The sequence below is a fragment of the Rhinoraja longicauda genome, chromosome 1, assembly GCF_053455715.1.
Source record: "Rhinoraja longicauda isolate Sanriku21f chromosome 1, sRhiLon1.1, whole genome shotgun sequence".
In the NCBI taxonomy this organism is placed as follows: Eukaryota; Metazoa; Chordata; class Chondrichthyes; order Rajiformes; family Arhynchobatidae; genus Rhinoraja; species Rhinoraja longicauda.
The window spans coordinates 129,567,869-129,579,970 of record NC_135953.1 but is presented as its reverse complement, the minus strand read 5'-3'; the positions used below and the strand labels follow the sequence as shown (position 1 = coordinate 129,579,970).

At 41.3% G+C, this 12,102-nt stretch overlaps 1 protein-coding gene across 4 annotated transcripts in view; it reads right to left on the bottom strand.

Annotated features, from left to right (window-relative positions):
- The window catches only part of rapgef2b (Rap guanine nucleotide exchange factor 2b), a 262,350-nt gene that overhangs the window by 165,597 nt on the left and 84,651 nt on the right, over window positions 1-12,102 (bottom strand). Inside the window, exon 1 of one of the 4 annotated variants that reach the window (XM_078406693.1) lies at window positions 9,968-10,046. The exons of the other annotated variants lie outside the window; for them this stretch is intronic. The gene's annotated coding sequence lies outside the window, so the exon portion shown is untranslated. Of the gene's footprint in view, window positions 1-9,967; window positions 10,047-12,102 lie in introns of those variants that run through there. 4 annotated transcript variants of the gene reach the window in all.

Sequence of the window (12,102 nt, the reverse complement as noted above, 5' to 3'; positions counted from 1 at the left end):
ATTATATTCTTGACATCTGAACGCACAGTCCCCAATGGTAGCTTAATTAAATCCAAGAGTAGGTATGAGGTATGAAGCCAAAATTAGAGGAGTGCTGAATTCTTAGTTATAAGATTCTAATGACTAGAATGAATTGCAGGCATTGGAAATTGCAAGGCCTTGAGGGATTTGAAAATGTGCAAGAGGATTTAAAAACTGGGGTTTCACTTAATTAAGAGCCAACATTCATTCAGTCCTTAGTAATCACCATTCCTTGCATAACAAAAGATTAAGGATCGGGAGGAGGGCATCAAGCCCTTCGAAACCAGCTCTGCCCATTAATAAATTCACTGCTAATTTGACTTGTAACCTCAACTCTGCATTCCCAGCCACCACACCTTTGTTTATCAAGTATCAATTTACCCCGCCTTTAGAGTGCATGCACTGCCTTTTGATGAAGTGTACCAATGACTTCAGAGAGAGAAAAAGATCAACTCATCTCTGCTTTAAGTAGGCCATCCAATATTTTAGTTATCCTCTAGTTCTAAATTTATTGATTTGTTGTTTTTGTTTATTATGTTATCTATAAATATTGTGTTTGTAGGCCTGTTATGCTGCTACAAGGAAGAAGTTAATTGTTCCGTTGTGAATACTTCTTAGTCTTCTTAGGCCCCCTCGGTCATGGCTGACCATGGGTGTTGCATCCTAGTTGGCTGCTTGCTCCACACCTCGGCTAGATCAGCGTCACTTGTGGCTGAAGAGACCAATGCGGGAGTAACAGTCTCTGTCGCAAAGGTCACATTTGTGTGTGGTCTCTGGTTTGTTGAAGTTGCTGCGTTCCTTTCTGCGTAGTCTCTTCCACTACAATAGGAAACATCCTCCCTGCAAATATTAACAACTGTAAATCCCCCACCGCTCCCCTCCCCCAAGGTGTCCCCCAAGGCTCAGTCCTTGGCCCCCTCCTCTTCATCCTCTACCTGTTCCCCCTTGGTCAATTAATCCGCCGTCATGGTCTCAACTTCCACTGCTTCGCCGATGATATCCAGCTCCTCATCTCCACCAAGTCAATCTCCTCCACCACACACTCTACACTGACAAACTGCATTACTGAAATAAAATCTTGGCTTCATTCAAACTTCCTCAAACTCAATTGCAACAAATCTGAAATCATTATCATTGGTCCAAAAATGCTCACCAAATCCACCCAAAACTTCATCCTCAACATTGATGGTCTCCCAGTATCCACCTCACCTCACATCCGGAATCTTGGAATCATCCTTGATCAAACCCTCTCCTTCGACAAACACATCAAACACATCACAAAGACAGCCTTCTTCCACCTCAAAAACATTGCCCGTCTCCGTCCATCCCTCTCCTCCACAGCTGCAGAAACCCTCATCCACGCCTTCATCACCTCCCGTCTGGACTACTGCAACAGCCTCCTCTATGGCGCACCCTCAAAAATCATCAATAAACTTCAATACATTCAAAACTCCGCTGCCCGTCTACTCACACACACCTCGATCCGTGACCATATCACCCCCGTCCTTCATAAACTCCACTGGCTCCCCATCCCCCAGAGAATCCAGTACAAAATCCTCCTCATAACCTACAAAGCCCTCCATAACCTGGCCCCATCCTACCTGACCGACCTCCTCCACAGGCACACTCCCACCTGCACCCTCCGCTCTGCCGCTGCCAATCTCCTATCCCCACACATCCGGACTAAACTCAGATCCTGGGGGGACAGGGCTTTCTCCATCGCTGCTCCCACCCTATGGAACTCACTACCCCAAACCGTTAGAGACTCCCCCACACTCACCACATTCAAAACATCGCTGAAGTCTCACCTGTTCAGTACTGCCTTCAACCACTGAAGGTCACCTCACCTTCTGTCTCCTTTCTCTGTTCATTTATTTATTTACTTATTTATCTATTTATTCATTTCCCCTATGTTCTCAAAATCTCTGTAAAGCGTCTTTGAGTATATGAAAAGCGCTATATAAATAAAATGTATTATTATTATTATTATCCTGACAAGATACTGAAATCTTCCACAATTAAGTCAGCTCTTCATTATCCAAAATTCTAACTAATACAACTCTAGTCTAACTATCTTTTCCTGTTCAGATAACCTACTCATTCCAGAAATGAGCCTTGTTAACCCACTCTGAATAGGTTCAACACCATCACTCAAATTTAAACGAGAGCCAATTGTACAGCACTGCCAACACTGCCTTACCAATGACCTATATAAAAAGCAAATTTTCCTACTTCTATGCATAATTCCACTGGAAATAAGCAATAGCGTTATTAACTTTCTTAATAACATGCAGAACCTTTTAGTAAATCAGACATTAGGCCACATATCCTTATGCACATCAAATTTCTGGAATCTCTCATCATCGTGTTAATTTACATTGTTTAATTTCTTGCCAAAATTAATAACTTTACAATTTTCCACGTTATGCCAGATCTTTACCCATTCACGTAACATTTCCAAAGATCTTTTAACAAGATTTAATCTTCCAATTTACTTTCCAATCTTTCTTTAATTCATCAGCAAATTTACCGCCGTACCTGCAGTGCTCTCTGCCAAGCCATTTATATAAATTGTAAAAGCAATGAGGGCCCAGCATAAAATCTAACAAACCTTAAAGAGACCCATTTATGCCTGCACTATTTCTTGTAAACCACTAAAGACACTGCCTTTAATAAGAGCGTTCAAACTTCTATCTTACAGCACACTGGCTGCTACACGCACAGCATTGCTTTAGCCTGCAAGAGTTAAAAAGGTTAACATTTAACTTAAAAATAAGTACCAGGGACCAGGTAAAATTATTGCTAAAGTGTTAAATCACAGTATTGCAAATACTATCTATTGTGAGGCAGAATGGACAAAATCTTCAGTGCACATTGAATCCAGGAGGGGTACAATGAGCAGCATCAAACATTGTACATATCTACCTTTGACTTCACAAATGTTTTTACTTCTACCTACCAAGGGAATTATGATGGATTTTTCCCAAATTTAGCTGTCCCTACAAATTTGTCACCATTTTCAATGTTTCATGACGTGCAAGCTGTCATCCTTACCAATTGATTCACCATAAATCCAATAAGCAATAAAGTATCACTGTTGATGCCGTTACTGAATCCTCCAAATCATCCACCCTAGTTCTCCGACTAGTTTTGCTGTCCCCTTAATTAATTTTACTGATTGTATGCCTTGTCACCTTCCCCTCAGTCAACAATGAACCATTCAACATTTATTTGATCATCGTCTGCTTTGATCTGTCATTTTCACACCTTACTCTTACTCTTCCATATCTCGTCTCCCTCTCCCCTCTCTGAGTCTGAAGAAGAGTCTCAACCCGAAAAGTCACCCATTCCGTCTCTCCAGAAATGCTGCCTGTCCTGCTGAGTTATTCCAGCATTTTGTGTGTCTTTGGTGTAAACCAGCATCTGCAGTTTCTTCCAAATCATCCAGCACAATAGGCAATCCAATGTCAGCATACTCTTCCAAGGCAATGAGGTTTTGATCATGTTCAACTAGACTTGATGGATAGCTTACATTGTCACATGCTTAACATTAGGCTCCCAAAATAAGCATTCTACTTTGAGCTCCATCACAGCTCAAAGTGGCGGCGCCTAACGGCTGCGGCTCGCTAGCAGTCTCTTCGTCTTTTTTCCTTTTTTTTTTTTTTTTGTTGTGTGTTGGATGTTTTTTTTGTTATTTTTTGGTTGTGTATGTGTGGGGGGTGGTGGTGTGGGTGGGGGGGTGTGGGAAACCTTTCTCTTTTAGATCTCTTCCTCACGGCGCGGGGTGCGGCTCGGCCGCGGGGCCTTCCATCGCCCGGTGCGGCTCGGCCGCTGGACTTAACATCGCCCGGCGCGGCTCGGCCGCTGGACTTAACAGTGCCCGGTGCGGCTTGGCCGCGGGGCCTTCCATCGCCCGGTGCGGCTCGGTTGCGGGGCCTAACATCGCTGGTGCGGCTCGGCCGCTGGACTTAACAATGCCCGGGCCGCGGGGCCTAACATCGCCCGGCGCGGCTCGGCCGCGGGACTTTTCATCGCTGGTGCGGCTCGGCCGCTGGACTTAACATCGCCCGGTGCGGCTTGACCGCAGGGCCTTCCATCGCCCGGTGCGGCTCGGCCGCGGGACTTAGCTGCGCACGGCTCGGCCGCGGGGCCTTCCATCACCTGGCTCGGCCGCGAGACGTCTCAGCGCCCGGTGCGACTCGGCCGCGGGGACTTCCATCCCCTTGCGGGGACTGTGCGGGTCGGTCGGGGATGAGCTGTCTGTCCGTGGGCGTGGGGAAGAGAGTGGAAGTTTTGTTGCCTCCTTCACAGTGAGGGGGTGTTTGGAGTCACTGTGATGGACGTTTGTGTTGGGGTCATGTGTCTTGTGTTCTTTTTTGTGTGTGGCTGCTATGTAGTTTCGTTCGGTACCTTGGTACCGAATGACAAATAAAGCTCTGTTGAACTGTTGAACTGTTGAACAGCAAGCAATTTTCCATGAGGAGAGAAAAAAAAAACTTCAAGGGCGATCTGAAAACATCCTTGTAAAAATGTAACCTCTAAAGACCATTCAAACTGGCAGAGAAGTATCAAGCAAAGCATCAACAAATTTAAATATATCCCATGGGCTCATGTGTAGTCCAAGTACAAACAGCAGATGGAGCATGAAATAATGTAAATCAATGGTAATCACCTGCACTATAAAGCTTACTGGGCCACTTCTGGCAGCATCTGCAAATCCCACAAAAGGTTCATTAAGTCACCTCTAAATGAAGAGATTCAGAGTGAGAGCAGCTTTCTGGACCTCATGAGACAACCCAAGGTGGCCCAAAACTACGAGAATGTGTAAAATTATGTTGCCAACTTGTCCACCAACGTCAGCTGGAGCTCCTAAATCCTCCTCCCATCTCCATACCTGACTTTCTGTCCTCAGCCTTCTCCACTGCCAGGGTGAGGCAATGAGAAGGCTGGAAGAACAGCACATCATAATCAGCATGGAGAGTCTGCAGCCCAACTTGACCACTGAGGTCTCCAATTTTAGGTCAACCCTTTAATATGCAGACCTTTCTCCCATTGACCTCATCCCCTAGTTCATTTCCCCTCCTGCTGCTGCTCATCTCCCACCCCTCCTTACTTCCAAATCCCCCATTTTACTTTCACCCCCCCCCCCCCCCTCCCTTGTTTTCTTCCAACTTTCCCTCACTTTGGTTTTAAAATTCACTCCTCCACTTTGGACCCTATTATCTCCATTGCCCTTGTTACCATCTCCACCCATCTGCCAATCACTTCTCTTCATCTGAATGTACCTGTCTTTAAAGTTTTCCCCCCACCGCTTCCCCTCACCTCTCTTTACCAGCTTTCTCCGGAGATATCACCCGGTCCCTTCCCGCCGCAGACGTTGCACAGCCTGCTGACTTCCTCCATTATTTAAATCAACTGCATTCTTTACCATTTAAGTAAATAGATTTGTTTCCATTTGCTTATTATGGTAATTACAAGCAAAGACAATAATTGGGAAAGTCACACCAGCAACCCCACATCCCTTAAATTTCATGGGAAATTCACAGTACTGCCGATAAATTCAACTCACTCATCATGTAGCAGTTAAAACTTTCCCAAAGTGCACAAAATATATATTTTTAAACAGGTAGAGTTGTATTTCTTGTTTTATCTGAATACACGTGGGAAAAATAGCATACTTGCCTCACATGGTTAAATTATTATGACAAATGAAAGCTCTCAAGGACACAATTTCCTTTTGAATTTGATCCTTTTTTTGTAGGTTAAACTAGTCACCAGGGATATCAAGAACCTAACATACAGTACCAGTTACTGCGATTACAGAAGTACTTTGTTTCAAAATTACACACCTACAGTCAAAATGCTACTGCTGTGGCCTATAAGTTTAAAAATTCTGTAACTTCGTGTATGAATCATCTGCTCTGCTGCTCAGATTTGTTCCTAATTAGATGTTCCAATAAAAATGTGGTCAATAAATTACTTGAACAGTCTGACAGAATAATTTACTGAAGATTTTTGATATTACTAAAATAAAATACATGATTGGATACATATATAAATTTTTGCAATAATGCATTTATTTAGTTCAAGTCCTTAAATTAACTTTAAAATATTCACATATCATCTTTAGTACAGAATTATCTTAATATAATATTTGAATTGATGAAGGATTTATACCGATCAAATTATTACATAGTCATTTTCCAAAGCAGTGAAAATTTACCATCTTGAGTTTTCATCCGTGATTTGAATCAAATCCAACGAATAATCTGAAGAACTATAGCCTAACAAAGGTAGACACAAAATGCTGGAGTAACTCAGCGGCCCAGGCAGCACCCTTGGAGAGAAGGAACGGGTGACATTTCGGGTCGACACCCCTCTTCAGACTGCTCAGAGTTGCTCCAGCATTTTGTGTTCTCCAGGGGTGCTGCTTGGCCCGCTGAGTTTCTCCAGCATTTTGTGTCTACCTTCAATTTAAACCAGCATCTGCAGTTCTTTCCTACACATATAGCCTAACAAAACTGGGTATTCCAAAGAAACTACTAAAATATTTCAACTGCTATTTTATTTCATTCAAATGGGGTGACAAGATCTTGGATTAAATCTAACTGGGAATACACTTTTAACTTTCACATTCTTAACAAAATCTACATTTTATTCTTTTGAACATCTGTCAATGGTTAATCACATGCAACCTAAAATTCTTAACATGTGACAAAGCGTTCAAGATTCTTTGGGTTATAGTTGAATGTTTCAGCCATGAATGTAATACTTCACTTTCCCATTTTCACTCGAAACTATAACATATAACACAAAATACATATATTCTGATATCATGTAAATGGAATGATCATTGCTGCTAGCCTTTTATAGAATTGCCTGCAGATAAATTCTTCTGTATAAATTATTTGTTTACAATGCTTACACTCAACCCATTTTAAACACTCCAACAAAGGTGCTTAATCGTGTAGATTAGAGAATGGAGAATAGTTAAATGCAGATTAGATCATCAATCAAAAGAGGTATCATTTTTATTTATCTTACAAACTCCACAATTATGTCATAAGGACAAATCATGCTGGCTGTGACTGGTGGTTCAACACAGAACTGCCAGCAGTCGGTTACCATTCTACTTTAAATCCTGAATTTACAAATATCCCAGAATTCTAGGCTTTATTTACAGAATTCACTGTTCACTTTGCTGCCAAATTCTTCCTGGAGTCCAAGATCAGTGCCAAGCTTTGCTGAGCCATCACTGGACCTACACTTAAATCACAGTCCATTGAAATTCAAAGCAGTTTGTAGGACACTAAATTAGAAAACAAAGAGTAGATGCCTGACTTTTCTGTTAATTATTTTACTCTAGAAATAATTAGAAAAAATATATAATATTTATGTTTTATTTTATATTTCAAAGTGAATAAAATTTGATTATTCAAAGGCGTTTGTGGGACACTAAATTACAACGCAAAGAGTAGGTGTCTTACCTTTCCATTAATTATTTTACTTGAGAAATAATTAGAAAACAAATGTTTTATTTTATATTTCAAAGTGAATTAATTTGATTATTCAAAGGAGTTTAGGACACTAAATTAGAAAGCAAAGAATAGATGGCTTACTTTTCCATTTTACTCTAGAAATAATGAGAAAAAAATGATTTCAATGTTTTACTTTATATTTCAACAAAGTTAATATATTTGATTATTTAATTCAACATTCTATAGCTGCTAAATATCTTCAGTATTGGCAGAAGAGAACAGTCTGCCCAGCATTGCCTTTTTCCAGGCCATGCTCTCCAAGGCATGACATGCAATACCCCATCGTTCAAGCCACACTGCTGTATAAAAGATTGTGGGGGGTCAACGAGAAAGAACATTTGCATCAGCCGAGTAGGTGTAGGCACGCAGTGTCTGTGGCTGGCAATTACAGGCAATGAGCCCAGTCAGCACTATCCAGTACCCAGTCTTTTACGTTCAGAAGTATTCAACTGTTAAGGTGTCAAAAGTACTTGACTATTGAAATACAATCAACTAAAAATATTTAATTGGCAACATTAAAAAGACACACACTTTTTAAAAAATGGGGCTCATCTTTTTCTTCCTCGGGCACCAATCAATGAATGGACAGGGAGCAAATTTCCCTGTATAAATCTTAGGAATTCCCAGCTAGATTGTGGTCTCCGATGGCCTATAAAGGAGGTCCAGTGGTGTAGCACAGCTGCAAAAAGACCAGGAGTTCGACCTGTAAATTCAGGGCTCGAGTATTCATGTAGGAATCCTGGAACTCACTGGCACTTATACTAAGAAATGTCAGCAGTTCCATTCAGAATTGGCAGCAAAACTCAGCAAAATCCCAGCCAATCTATTTTAAAACCATGCGTTAATAAAATAAAAATAATTTTTACACATCAAAAAAGTGAGTTATTTTTACAACAGTATTCTTCCACTGTTCGGTCATAAATAGTTTAACCTTCTCTTCAGAGCACGTCCGATTCAGTGAACTTTAAAATTGAGTCTTCAAAATAAACACTGTCTTTTCAATTTATCCCCGGATTTTGATTGCATAGTACACACCTACACAATGCATTGATGTTGAACACATTACCAGTTAGGCTGACTATTCATTTATTTGGAGTTCTTTACCCTTAACTTGGGCCTCTACATTCCAATTTCACAATAGTCCATCCCCCACTGCTATGCTATTCCTCTTTGAGACCATAAATATTAACTCAATGTAGTCTGACTTCACAGATCCAAATTAAAAGAATTTTATAATTAGTCACAAGTTGTACATTGTAGCTTATTTTGTCACAGCACAATGCAGCAGCACATAGGCTGAAACATTTGTTTTTAAACTAGGGTACTCGTCCAACCATTATCACATTTTCTGTAATTATATTAAAATAATGAATGAGAATAAAATGTTAACACCATCTCATGGGATTGTAAACTTTATTCCCTGACCAAACCAATATTTATCCACAATCGAAAGAATCTTGTGTTCCCATTTTTTTTTAATGTCCTAAGCTTACTCAGCAAAGTGCATGGATTGACACCAGAATGGGAATAGGCTGAAAGCTTAGATTCCACAAGAGAATTGAAGATAACTGGAGCTGACAGTCGGGCATTTTGCACTTATGTTTAATGCTGTAAATGGTCTGTAGATTCTGCAAACAATACAACCTTTTGTCTGACTCCATCATTCTGAACAAAAGACTTCTTTAGAGCCAGTTAATTTGACTGTCTGTGTGAAAATATAATCAATTTAATCAAGTTTTTGCTCCGAAAAGTGAAACAAAACAGAGCTCTTATAACTGTGAATTACAAAAGAGAGACTTGCCTTTTGTCAGAAATAAAACATTCCAAGCTTCTTCCTTGCAATGATTACAATGATTTTAATAGTAATGCAGCTAACATTCAGCTATGTCTAACAACATCATACATTTGTAATTAAGTGGATTCCTCAACAATAACAATTTATTTTCATTAAAATGCACATTCATGGAAAAATATAGCTCAGAACTGCATATGCTACCATTCAATACGACAAAAAGGTAAGTAGATCATTACTAACATTAACATAGACACCATCCTAGAACTGTTCACAAGTAAAATAAACAATATCTAAATTTCTCATGCACTAACTAAATCAAAATAAAACATAAATTGGAATTTGAAACCTTTCAACATTTAGCCTCATTCCGTGAAAGTTGAATTCCTGTCAAAAGTCTTTCAAATAATATTTATAACAGGCATCTCCAAAAAAGACAAAATCTAACTTACTCAGCTAAATCACACCAGCACTCGCTGTTTTGCAGAATGGTATGCGGCCATTGTAAAAACAGTGTGTGATCTGAGCTGCACCAACAGACACACTGATTCATTTGCGTTAAGAACAAAATCATACAGAACTTCAGTAAAAAACAAACTAATTCCTTTACATGTACCTTTCAATTAATGCCCAGATTTTAAAAGGCTTTTATCTTAGCAGCATTTTCTCACCCAGGAAGAGCCTGAATTCCCCCTTCCTCTCTCTTGCTGTACATGGAGAGACAAGTGAAGCCAAAATTCCATCGGACGACTCATTTCCTGCCTTGGTGCCCTGACTACCTCTACTGGCTGCAGATATGTGCAGCGAATGTCACTCGTGCACTTCTTCCGCATTCCATTTTCATGACCTCAGCTGTTGTCTGACAACTGTTCTTCAGATATTATCATACAATCAGCAGATTACTGAAGTGTTAGTCATTTTAACACAGATCTATGTTCCAAGGTCAAACAAGTGTCACCTTCGTTGTACAATACAGAAATCTGAACTTTTAAAATGTTAATTTCAAACCAGAACCTCCTCCTCAGACAGCCTCGTTATATAAATGACATAGGTTTGTCATTCCAACCAATGCCCAGAGGCAACAAACATTTTTGGTAGTTTCACCAAATTTTCATAAATAATGTACTATAGAATGGTCTAAGGAGATGAGCTGCCTGCTTCATTGTTTACCCTTTCCCTTTGTTTGAGCTGTGACTCTGTATGAGCCGGCAATGTGGATTTTGCATTCCTGTCCAATCACAACTATTCCCCTCCCCACACACCGTCTGGCATTCCTGTGCTTGTGACTTTTCAGCAACCTTACCTCTTGCAAGGATGCTGTCCCTTACTCTCAATTTCTCCGTCGCCACCGCTTCTGCTCCCAAGATGTAGCTTTCCACTGTCGAACATCAGAGATGTTCTCTTTCTTCAGTAAATGTAGTTCCCCATCCCCTCTATCGTTGTGGATAGAGCCTTGACCTGTGTTTCTTGTTTCTTACCGTTTTGCTCTTGCTCCACTTCCCCTCAAACGGAACAAGGAGATAGTTCCCCTGATCCTCAACTCTCACCCAACAAGCTTCAGCATCCAACAATCATTTTCCGGCATGTTCATAGGTTAGAGGAGCAGAATTAGGCCATTACATTTGGACATGTCTACTCTGCCAATCAATCCTGGCTGATCTATCTTTCCCTCTGAACCCCATTCTCCGGCCTTCTCTCCATAACCCCAGACACCCAAACTATCCAAGAATCTATCTGTCTCTGCCTTAAAAAATATCCATTGACTTGGCCTCCACATCCTTCTGTGGCATTTCCGTCACCTTCAATTGATCCCACCACCAGTCGTCACATGTATGTCCTCATGCCTTTCCGCCTTCCGTAGAGACTACTCTCTCCATGACTCCTTGCTTCACACGTCGCTTCCCAAACAACCCGCCCCTTCCCAGCTACTATTCCTTGTAACCGCTGGACATGTAGCACCTGCCCTTAAATCTCCTCTCTTAATTCCATTCAGGGACCTCAACAGTCTTTCCAAGTGAAATAGAGATTTACCTGCATCTTTTTAATATCCTCTATTGCATTCCGTGCTCCCAAAGTTGCCTTTTCTGCATTAGCGAGCCACGGTAACTGTTTCACCAAACACTTACACTCCATCCACCAGTGCTTGCTCCCGATTACTAATAATTTTAACTTTCCTTCCCATACCGACCTTTCTGCCCTTGGCCTTCCCTATTGCTACACACAGACTGGAAGAACAGCACCTCATATTCCATTCGAGTACTTTACAACACAACAGTATGGACACTGAATCATCCAATTTCAACTCATATCCCATCATCTCTCTTCTCTTAACACTACCCAGTCTCCATACCCCAGTGTACACACATTTCTCCCACCATCTCCCAACACCCCCATCATCCTGTTCCTTTCCCCTCCTCCCACCCCTCCCATCTCCGAGTCCCCCATTTCCCCTCTCCACATCCACCCATATCCTCCCACTGGCTTTACCTTTCATTCCCCCCCTCTTCTCTGCTTATCTGACACCCTTTTCTCTTTTTCATCTCTGTCACCTTCTCTACCCATCTGCCAATCAACCTCCCTCCCACCCACCTATATCTATTTATCACAGCAGGTTTTGCCCGACCTCCACCTCTCTTCTCCAGCTTTTTATCCCACTTACTGCATCAACCTGAAGAAGAGTCCTTAACTGAAATGTTGCCTGTCCATTCCCTCCACAGATGCTGCCAGACCTGTTGTGTTTCTCCAGCACGC